The following is a 9,996-nucleotide window of genomic DNA, read 5'->3' on the forward strand; positions in this document are numbered from 1 at the left end:
AATATCAGACTAAAACCATCGTTAACACGTGGTGGTATACAGTGCTTTGCACGCAACGTCTGCCGCACTTCGAGGCTGCCAAATTATTGGTTCCAAATAAGTCGCTAGGAACAGCGGAGATCCCAAAAAAACAAAAGTAAAAGCCTAATATCTTGAAAACCAGTGAATATTTTTCGGTGAAATTTGGTGGACATTCATTGTTGATCTTTCCGAACCAAGGGACATCACTGTTATGCCAATTCATTAACTTTTGTGAAGGTGAGAGGGTCCCTTTAACTTTGATACAACACTGTTCCCGATTGGCGATTGCCCAGTCGAATTGTCCGATCGGATGGCAAAAGGCCGGGCCTTGAGCAACAAGCTCGGCCTACCGTGCGTTGGCTGAGCCTTGATGCTGGCCATGATATTGTCTCTGTTTTTTGTTGCCTTTTTTAGAGCGCCAGTGCCGTGATGGCTATTGCCCAATAGTGTTCGTAGCTTTATCGCTAAATTTGAGCGCCGTCCGGTAGTCTAGCGCCCGGCACGTACACTACAGAACGTTCAAACATTTCGGAGACCTTGACGAGCGTATTGATCATCGAATACACACAAACGCGGCATAGACGTATCAAATGGCCTATACTTATTCTCATTCTACCCCAACAAAGCACATATGCATTGTTAATGCTCAAATCACTGCAGTTCGTTGGAACGGCGGCGTGCCGTAGACCGTCGTGCTATAAAGACACTGTTTTGCTGTGATTAGACCATAAGTGATGTACCGCTCAACGCTGCAGGTCCGTGGTTTTATCGTTTAGTATCGGTGCTATAAACTCATGACATGAAATAGTCAAAGGTCAGGCCGATCCTCACAATAATTAAACCAAACTGACAGTTTGAAACCAATTGTCACACGGTGCAACGAGCCCTAATATACCTTGAGATATGGTCAGTTATAGGTAAACTGCTGGAGTTGAGCAAAAGTGTTACTGTTGATTTTCGACAATCTTACATAGCGCTTGCAGGGAAAGGAGCTTGTCTACAATTGATGGGAGTTGCCATGGGGAATACGCGGATTATTTCCTGAGATTCCTTACATCCTTAGAATATTTTGTTGGCTTAGGCTTCCAGACAGGGGGGGGCATTTTTTGCCCCCTTAGTTTTTTCGATATACAGTAGAATCCGCTTAATACATCCTCGGATAATAAATCCAGCCGCTTAGTGTGGCCGTTTGAGCTGTTCACGGATTTTCTACATAGATACCAGTAGTTACTAAATTCGCTTAATAAATCCACGCACTCCGCTTAACCCGCGCCCTGATGGGGGGGCCATTTTGGCCCCCCCCTGTGGTTTTTCTTAAATAGCGAGAAAACGGCGGCGCGCAGCGCCGCCAAATTTTGAGTACCTTACCGGGCATCAATTTGACACCTTCACACAAAATTTCAAGTCACAGGTCACCTCAGGTCAGGAGTTATTGAGGTCAAACTGAGGTCATGTTCGAGCAAAAATGAGCAAAAAACATGACATCTTGAAACGCTCACCAATTCTACAGTTAACAAGCAATTTTAAAGTGCTTTATGTGGTTGTGTAGAGAAAAGACGGCGCTACAAAACTGCTATCTCGGATTTTCGAAATTTTGGGATTTTGACCCCCCCAAAAAAAAATGATTTTTTTTAGAAAAACTCAAAAAAGTTCCAAATTTTTTTTCGAATTTCGAAAAAAACCGGAATATATGTGATAGTCCCTACGCTCTTCGATATACATACCAAATTTTAGATTGATACCTCTTTTTTTGGCCAAGTTATAGCAAAAAAACTGTTAAAAATTGATGACGTCAAATTTTTGAACTCAATTTTTAGCAATTCTAGACCTCGTAGCGCAAAACGGAGACCACCATTGAACTCCCCGTGACGAGCTGCATCGAATCGATACCCATTTTATGCAAAAATATCAACTTTGAAATTTGACCTAATTTGACCTGACCTTGACCTGACCTTGACCTGACCTTGACCAAAACGTGACCTAAGCTGGCCCTAAAGTCTGTCTGACCCACATAATCGCATTTGTCATGTAAAATGGACCATAAAACATGTATCACACGACACTTTCATATTGTGACCCCCCCCAGTGACCTGACCTCTGTGACCTGACCTGGTATCAGTGACCTCAAATAGCAAAATATGTGTTTGAAGAACATTTCTCCACCGATGATTTTCAATGAAATGCATTTTACTCGATTTTACAACGCATTTCTTGAAATGCCTGTAAACGGTGAAAATTCGACCTTTGACCTGACCTGTGACGTCATCGGTTTGACCGAGGTCAATGAAATTGGGTCACAAGGTAGTTCCCCGTTGGGGCTATCCAACACCGTTTACCGCTTGTCGCTATGTTGCGTGGTTCTCGAGATCTGAGGGGGGGGGGGCAAAATGGCCCCCCCCCCCCATCAGACCGCGTTGCTCGGCAGACCCCATCTGGGCGCGGGTTAATAAAGAGTTTCGGAGATACCGGGGGAGGGCAAAAAAATGCCTTCCCCCACCGCGTGGAAGGTGGCCGGGAGGCCTACCGCCTGCCGGGTTAAACAGCGCAAAAAATGATTCGCTGAATTAGCATTTTACAGGAAATGAAATATCAACAAAAGCAACCCTGCGTGCGTTTTCAAAACATATCACCGATGCGCAATAATGTGAAGCTGAACAACACGCCCAGCAAAGGCTTTCTAACACATTTCATGTTCGAATAGTCGACCACTTGGCGTAAACCCACATTTTGCTGATTACCTTTCAAAGATGCATTTTTTCAGCCAGCATTCCCACTTTATTGGCCGCCAGCCAAATTTGTTTGGGCTTGTGATTCGTGAATAACATAAATTATAGATGTTGAAAATTACGGGTACAAACAGTGAACCCGTTTCAAATCTTATCAATAAACCAAGGAGTGAAAATGCATCGTTGTTAATAGTCATGCAGTCTGTAAAGTATGTACGCTCAACTAGGATTGTAAGATTAATTAACCCGTGCCCCGTTGAGGTCTTGCAGGTTTCACGTCCTGTTGGGGGGGGGGGGGGGGGGGGGGCGAGGGCCTCCCGTCGTATCTGCGGAACCAATAGCCGGATCGGACAAATTCAAACAGCATTCGAAAGAGCTCATCGAGATGCACAAGATTGGATATTGATGACCTTGATATTTGACCTGTGACGTCACAGGGAGGTCAAAAACAAGGTCAAATCAGTCCAATTTACAATGACGAGAGTCAAGCAGTCGGTCATAAAAATGAAATCTAAGTTTCCAAAATGAGTCTGGATATGATGTATATGATAGATCTGGCATGTGGATAGTCACCTGAGTGAATGGTGAGCTGTGACGTCACAACAGAGGTAAGCCTCGACCAATCAGAAAACACTTTCGTAAATCGTAAGGAAAGGCATGTTAAATTGCGCATATTTGAGTCTTTATGAAGACATGTCATATATATGCAACCACAGAAATCTCCTTGACCATTTTTCTTGGACCTATGACATCACAGGTAGGCCAAGTAAGGTCAAATTGTACCGATTTACAAAGAAAACAATTTTTTACGTAAAAGTAACTTAACTCACGTAAAGGATCATATTCAGTCAGGAAGAGGTTGATAAGTATCATAAATACCTACCTATTACTCCTGACTGATTTCAAGCACAAATACCGAAAATATTGTGACGTCATAAGAACAGTCGCTACTTTTTTCAGTCATTCAAATGGCTATATCTCTGGCAGTTTTAGAGATATTTTGTGAGTTATTGGCGTGTAGAGCCCTATATGGTTCTCTGATATATATTCGGTTTTTGTTAACCCGCGCCCCAGTGGCGGTCTCAGCCAACTTCGTCCTAGTGGGGGGGGGGGGCATATGTTACCACCCACCTCTAACTCAAAAACTAAGAGGGCTAGAAAGACGCGGTAAAAAGCAGTCGATAGCTCTCAATGCGTACGTTTGAAAGTATTTCGGTCATTTTTCACCTTAGAGCAACATTGGGGTCGCCAGAGGTCATCAAAGGTCAAAATTTGCCAATTGTCATTATATTTTTCAGAAAACATGCCACTATCTCAGAAACTATGGTAGCTAGAAAAACGCATGGAAAAGCAAACGATAGCTTTTGAACTCTTCTTTTGAAAAGGTCATTATCAATATTGACCTCAGGTCAACGGTTTAGCCTCCAGAGGGCAAAAACTCCAAAAATAGCTGTTTTTACGAAAAGTGTTTTTCGACAATAACTTTCGACTACAAAACGCCACGACATTTCTATTGCCAGAATCGTGTTCCCCTTGCCGAGACGCGTCGATTGAACTATAAGTTGACCTTGAAAGGTCAACTTGAAAATTTGACCTCAGGTCAAGGTCATGACCTTACCGGAAAAGGTCATGTTGCATATCGGTCGATGAGTCTCAACAGGACAAACACAATGAGACCATCCCCAGCGTTCTATCTCTTTCCAATCGCGAGTTATTGGCAAAAAACTGTTTGTAGCCTCAAATGACCTCGGATGACCTGTCTAGAGGCTATCAGCAAAAATGACACCTTGGTCATCACGAGTGGGCTAAATCATTGTGATTCTGAAATATTTGGACTGTTCCGATGCGTACATACGGATCTAGAGGCATTTTCATTTTTCTCCATTGACTTGTAATGGAAAGGTCACGCCACTGACCTGACCTTAGGTCACGGATATAAAAAATCCAAGATATACAAGTTGTAGGCGCCCATAACAGCATGCAATCCACCAAGTTTCAAACCTTTCTGACAAACACTGCAGGCTGGACATGATTGCAAACTTTTTTAGGCTTGGTCAGTTAACTTGACCTGGTGACCTGACCTGACATGACCTGGGGTCAAAAATTTCACACATATTCCAAAATTGATGTACCAAAAGCTACCCCAAGCGGCGCGGCGCTACGCGCCGCGGTTTTTTATTCACACGCAAAAAACGCGGCAGGGTGGTAACATATGCCCCCCCCCACTGGGGCGAGGGTTAAACTTCCCCAAATTTCAAAAAAAATATCCCAAAAATCGAAATTTTGAGTTAGGAAATCCCTAGACCTAGAGACATTTATATTTTGGATATTTCGAGATAGTCATTTTCTTTGCCAGGTTTTTTATACCTACGAGCAACGCGCCCTGATGGGGGGGGGGGGGCATTTCGCCCCCTAAAATCTCGACAACTGCACACAACATAGCGAAAAGCAGCAAACGGTGTTGGATAGCCCCAACGAGGAACTAACTTGTGACCCAATTTCATTGACCTCAGTCTAACCGATGACGTCACAGCCCACAGGCCAGGTCAAATGTCGAATTTTCATCGTTTACATGCATTTCAAGAAATGTGTTGTAAAATCGAGTAAAAAGGTAGATTATTGAAAATCATCAATATGGAATTGTCCATCAAACATTTTTTTACGTCACTTATACTAGGTTGGGTCACAGAAGTCAGGTCACTGAGGGTCACAATACGAAAGTGTCGTGTGATATATGTTTTATGGTACATTTTACAGGGCAAATGCGATTATATGGGTCAGGCAGCCTTTAAGACCAGTTAAGGTTATGTACTGGTGAAGGTCAAGTCAAGGTCAGGTCAAATTAGGTCAAATCTCAATCTTGATATTTTTCATAAAATAAGTATCGCTTTGATGTAGCTCGTCACGAGGAGTCTAATGGTGATCTTTGTTTTGCGCTATATGGTCTAGAATTGCTAACAAATAAGTTTGAAAATTTCACGTCATCAATTTTGAAAGTTTTTTTTCGCTATATAGCTCGTCACGAGGAGTCTAATGGTGATCTTTGTTTTGCGCTATATGGTCTAGAATTGCTAACAAAAAAGTTTTAAAATTTCACGTCATCAATTTTGAAACAGTTTTTTTTCGCTATAACTTGGCCAAAAAAGGAGTAATCGATCTAAAATTTGGTATGTGGATAGAAAAATGTAAGGATTGTCATCTATATTTCGTTTATTTTAACTTAAAAAACTTTGGGTTTTTTGCTATTTTCTCCAGAAAAAAACTTTTTTATTTAGGAGGGTCAAAATCACAAAATTTTGAAAGTCCGAGATAGCCGTTTAGTAGCGCCGTCTTTTCTCTACACGACCACATACGAGTAAAGGACTTTGCTATTGCTTGTTTACTGTAGTTTTTTTTAGCTGTCAATAATTCATGATTTTAGCTCATTTTTGCTCGAACATGACCTCAATTTGACCTTAATAACTCTTGACCTAAGGTGAGCTATGACTTGAAATGTCATGTGTGAAGGTGTCAAATTTATTTTTCTGAAGGTACTAAAAATTTGGTGGCACTGTGCGCCTCCGCTTTTTCGCATTTCAAGAAAAACCAGAGGGGGGCAAAATGGCTCCTCATCAGGGCGCGGGTTAACTTGGGTATTGTTTTGTCGTGAGATTTGTCCGCTTACTCCATAGCTGAGTATTTATCTTCGGTTGGAGCTGTATATTGCGCAGTTGTCGCACTACGGTCGGACACACAGCAACACCCAGCCATGAGCCATGGGATGGGCAACAGAGAGGCCCCGTGAAAAAGGTATGTATTCACTTGACATTTTGCTTTCGTGTGAAGCACTTGATGCAGATGAGTAGGCATTACAAAGTCCTTTTGAACTTTCAGATCTTTCATGCCACGATTCTTGACATATCACTGTATAATGTTGTGCATACCTTGTCGAATGAATTTTTTACACAGACCATACATGCTAGAGTACCTAGTGGATTGATCTCTATTGATCTGGTCTCTGGTGCCTTAGAGACATGCGCGGCGCCCTGGAGACATTGCGCGGCGCAGGTGCGGCGTTTCTGAGCCCGTCTGAACCAACCACTGCTCACTCGCTGTTCCCTCTTCAGCGGCACGAGACCGTCCCACTGCGCGTCGCTCCGCAATGGCGGCCCCCAGCGCGGTCCTGTCTCTGTCAATAATGATCGGCGTGTTTTATGCTCACGGTGATGCCTTTAGGTACCACCGCGACACTAACACAACCGTTAAACTCCCAGACATTACCGTCTCTCAAACATCCACCGGGACCTGTGCAGTGCTCTGCACTAGTGCACCCTCCTGGCTCTGTGGCAGCTTCTCCTTCCACCAGGGCACCTGCTATCTCTACAATTTCAGTCAAGACCCGATATGCGTGGGATGCGCCATCCCCGCACCGGATGTTGGCACGGAGTCGGCCTCGCAGCCTATCAGCTTTCGTCGTCAGGAAGTGGAAAGATGCCAAGGTAAGTTGTTGTGAGCTTGTGTCCCATCTCAGGTGAGGTCAGGTGAGTTGTATGGTGAGTTTTGGATCCCAGCAGCGACTAGCTTCTCAACACTTCCAAAAACGGTAAGAAATTGCGTTATTTTTATTGCATCACGAATGGCTTCGTTGATTGATTTTCTCGTCCTTACGCTGAGAACTCCATGTCCCGGTATACTTTCACGCAACATACAACATAAGATCAGTAAATAAATTCAAATTAAGCGATGGAAATTTAACCCGCGCCCCGCTGGGGGGGGGGGGCAGAATCTGCCCCCCTCCCGTTTTTCGCCAATAACTTCTAAACGCGTTACGCCAGCGACGTCAAACTTTCAGTACCTTATCATACATCAATTTGACACGCTCCCTGAAAATTTGAGCGAAATCCGTCGGAATTTTTTTGAGAAATTGACGTTTTAGTGACGTCATGTTCGCCATTTTCGCCTCAAAAACGGCAAAATTTCAAACGCCGCTAACATCTTCATTTTTAAAGGAATCAAGACGTAACAAAAAAGGTTATACGTGATTCTACTTCTTCTATCAAATGGCTATCTCGGTTTTTTGAAAATTTTGGATTTTGGCCCATTTTTTTTTTCTTTCAAAAAACAGACTTTTGAAAAAATAATTATAAAATCCAAAATTTTGAGTGTATCGAAAAAAACCGGAATGTTTGTCAGAGAAGCGGTCTATGTGCACCTACATACCAATTTTTAGAAGAATCGGTTCAAAAATAAGGGAGTTATTCAAAATTTTGTGACGTCACGACACACAAAAATTTTGAAAAATGATTTTTTGGAAGTTCTAGAACTCGTACGGAAACAAAAATAGCACCATTCGATTCGCCGTGAAAAACTGCATCAGATAGACACCTTTTCAGGCCTTAACAACCAACTTCAAAATTTGACCTCACTTGACCTGACCTTGACCTGACCTCGACCTGCAATTCATCCAGAGGTGGTCCATATCACTTATTGAGTGTGCTTATTGAATTCTATGAACAAAATGACCCATAAAACATGTGTCGCACATGCCCTATTCTATATTTTGTTTTTAGTGACCTGACCTGACCTGACCTTGACCTTGACCTTTGAATGACATTGTATGCAACGAATATTGCCTTGGTAGTCTAAGAACACGTTTTGGACAATCAGTCTCAGTCCATTCTTCGGCAACTACGGTGCAAAGCCGATACCTACTGTAGAAACTTGCATCTTGTACCCTTGACCTGACCTTGACCTGACCTCTGACCTACTTAAAACCCTCGCCCGCACATGGGGGGGGGGGTGGTTGCCACCCCCCCCCCAGGCAGTCTTTCTGCTCTGCACTCAACATTTTTAGAGCTAGAAGGCTGATTTTTCGTATAGCTGCTCGTCTATCCTTTCTTGATGTCCACTGAAAATTTCAAGTTTCTGTGATTTTTGGTTTCGGAGATATGACCTTGTTTTTCAGGTCATGTCATGACCCAAATGGCCAATTCTCAACATCTTGCGTTTGCCATGGGCCTTGTGAGCTTTTGACACCCTGATTTCGGCCTTTTTTGCCAGTCTTACCTCCCACCTATCATGGAACATGTTGTTCGACGATGTACAGGGGTCAAGGTCAGGGTCAAGGTCAACCTAGGTCATCTAAGATAATTGCATTTTAGGCAAGCTGAATTTTCTTTTTGTGAAGTTTTTTGACTGCATTTTTGGTAAAAGCTTCTCAGATCATGATTTCATGTGATATGGACCCAAAAACAATCGGTGCACACATCAGTATACACACAGACACACACAGACATACAAACACATATAATTGACCTTGACCTAACTTGACCTGAAATGACCTCAGCACCAAAATTCTGGTCGGATAGTGTGACAAAGAGGTTCTAGCTGGCTTGGCACCAGAAAACAGCATCGTCATCGGTATTTGATAAGCAGCGCACTTGATATCCAACGGTGACCCAAAACAGCAACATTTTTTAGTTTGACCTGACCTGGAAGGTCAATGACTGACCTGAGAAGGTAAAACTGGGTATCATTGGATTCGTCTCTTCCCAAAGAATCTTTTTGGTCTTTACTGCTAAGCTCTATCTCCAACAGGAACGAAATGGCGCGGGGGGGTGGCAACCACCCCCCCCCCCATGTGCGTTCTAGGATGGGAAAATGGCATGTGCGGGCGAGGGTTAAGCAAAAAATTTGGGCTCTTAAGATCCGCCTTGTTGAGAACTTTCGATTGCCGTTTTCCCCGTCTTTCTACGACCATCGGTTCGGAAGTTAGACAGGGGGGGGGGGCAGAATCTGCCCCCCCCCCAGCAGGGCGCGTATGGCTGAATAGCCCAGCAGGGCGCGTATGGCTGAATAGCCCAGCGGGGCGCGGGTTAAAATAGGACCTGGAGGAGTCATCACTTTTACCTGTCACCCGATTAACGAGTGGGCGAACGAGTTTATTTGTGGTTTAGGCAAAACTTTGGTGAGCGGCCTGACCCGGTCGGGACGTGCCGGGTATCAAATTGTAACACAAACGTAGTTTTCAGTACAAACACCAACTGCGATATGGGTGGCACATAAATGGATACACAGCTCATGTTCCATCAGGCGTTAACTTTTCAGGTCGATATCAGGTCATGTCAGGTCGGGCTGGGAGATCCGAAAAAGGGCAATAATATGCTTGGTTTGTATGACGCCCTCGGCCCTGACAAATATGCATACCTATGTACACTTTGGCCTAATTCTCATGAAAAAAGAAATGTTATGAGAAACGTCAAATCGAATA

This window comes from Amphibalanus amphitrite, unplaced genomic scaffold, assembly GCF_019059575.1.
Source record: "Amphibalanus amphitrite isolate SeventyFive unplaced genomic scaffold, NRLGWU_Aamphi_draft 001282F_arrow, whole genome shotgun sequence".
NCBI lineage: Eukaryota > Metazoa > Arthropoda > Thecostraca > Balanomorpha > Balanidae > Amphibalanus > Amphibalanus amphitrite.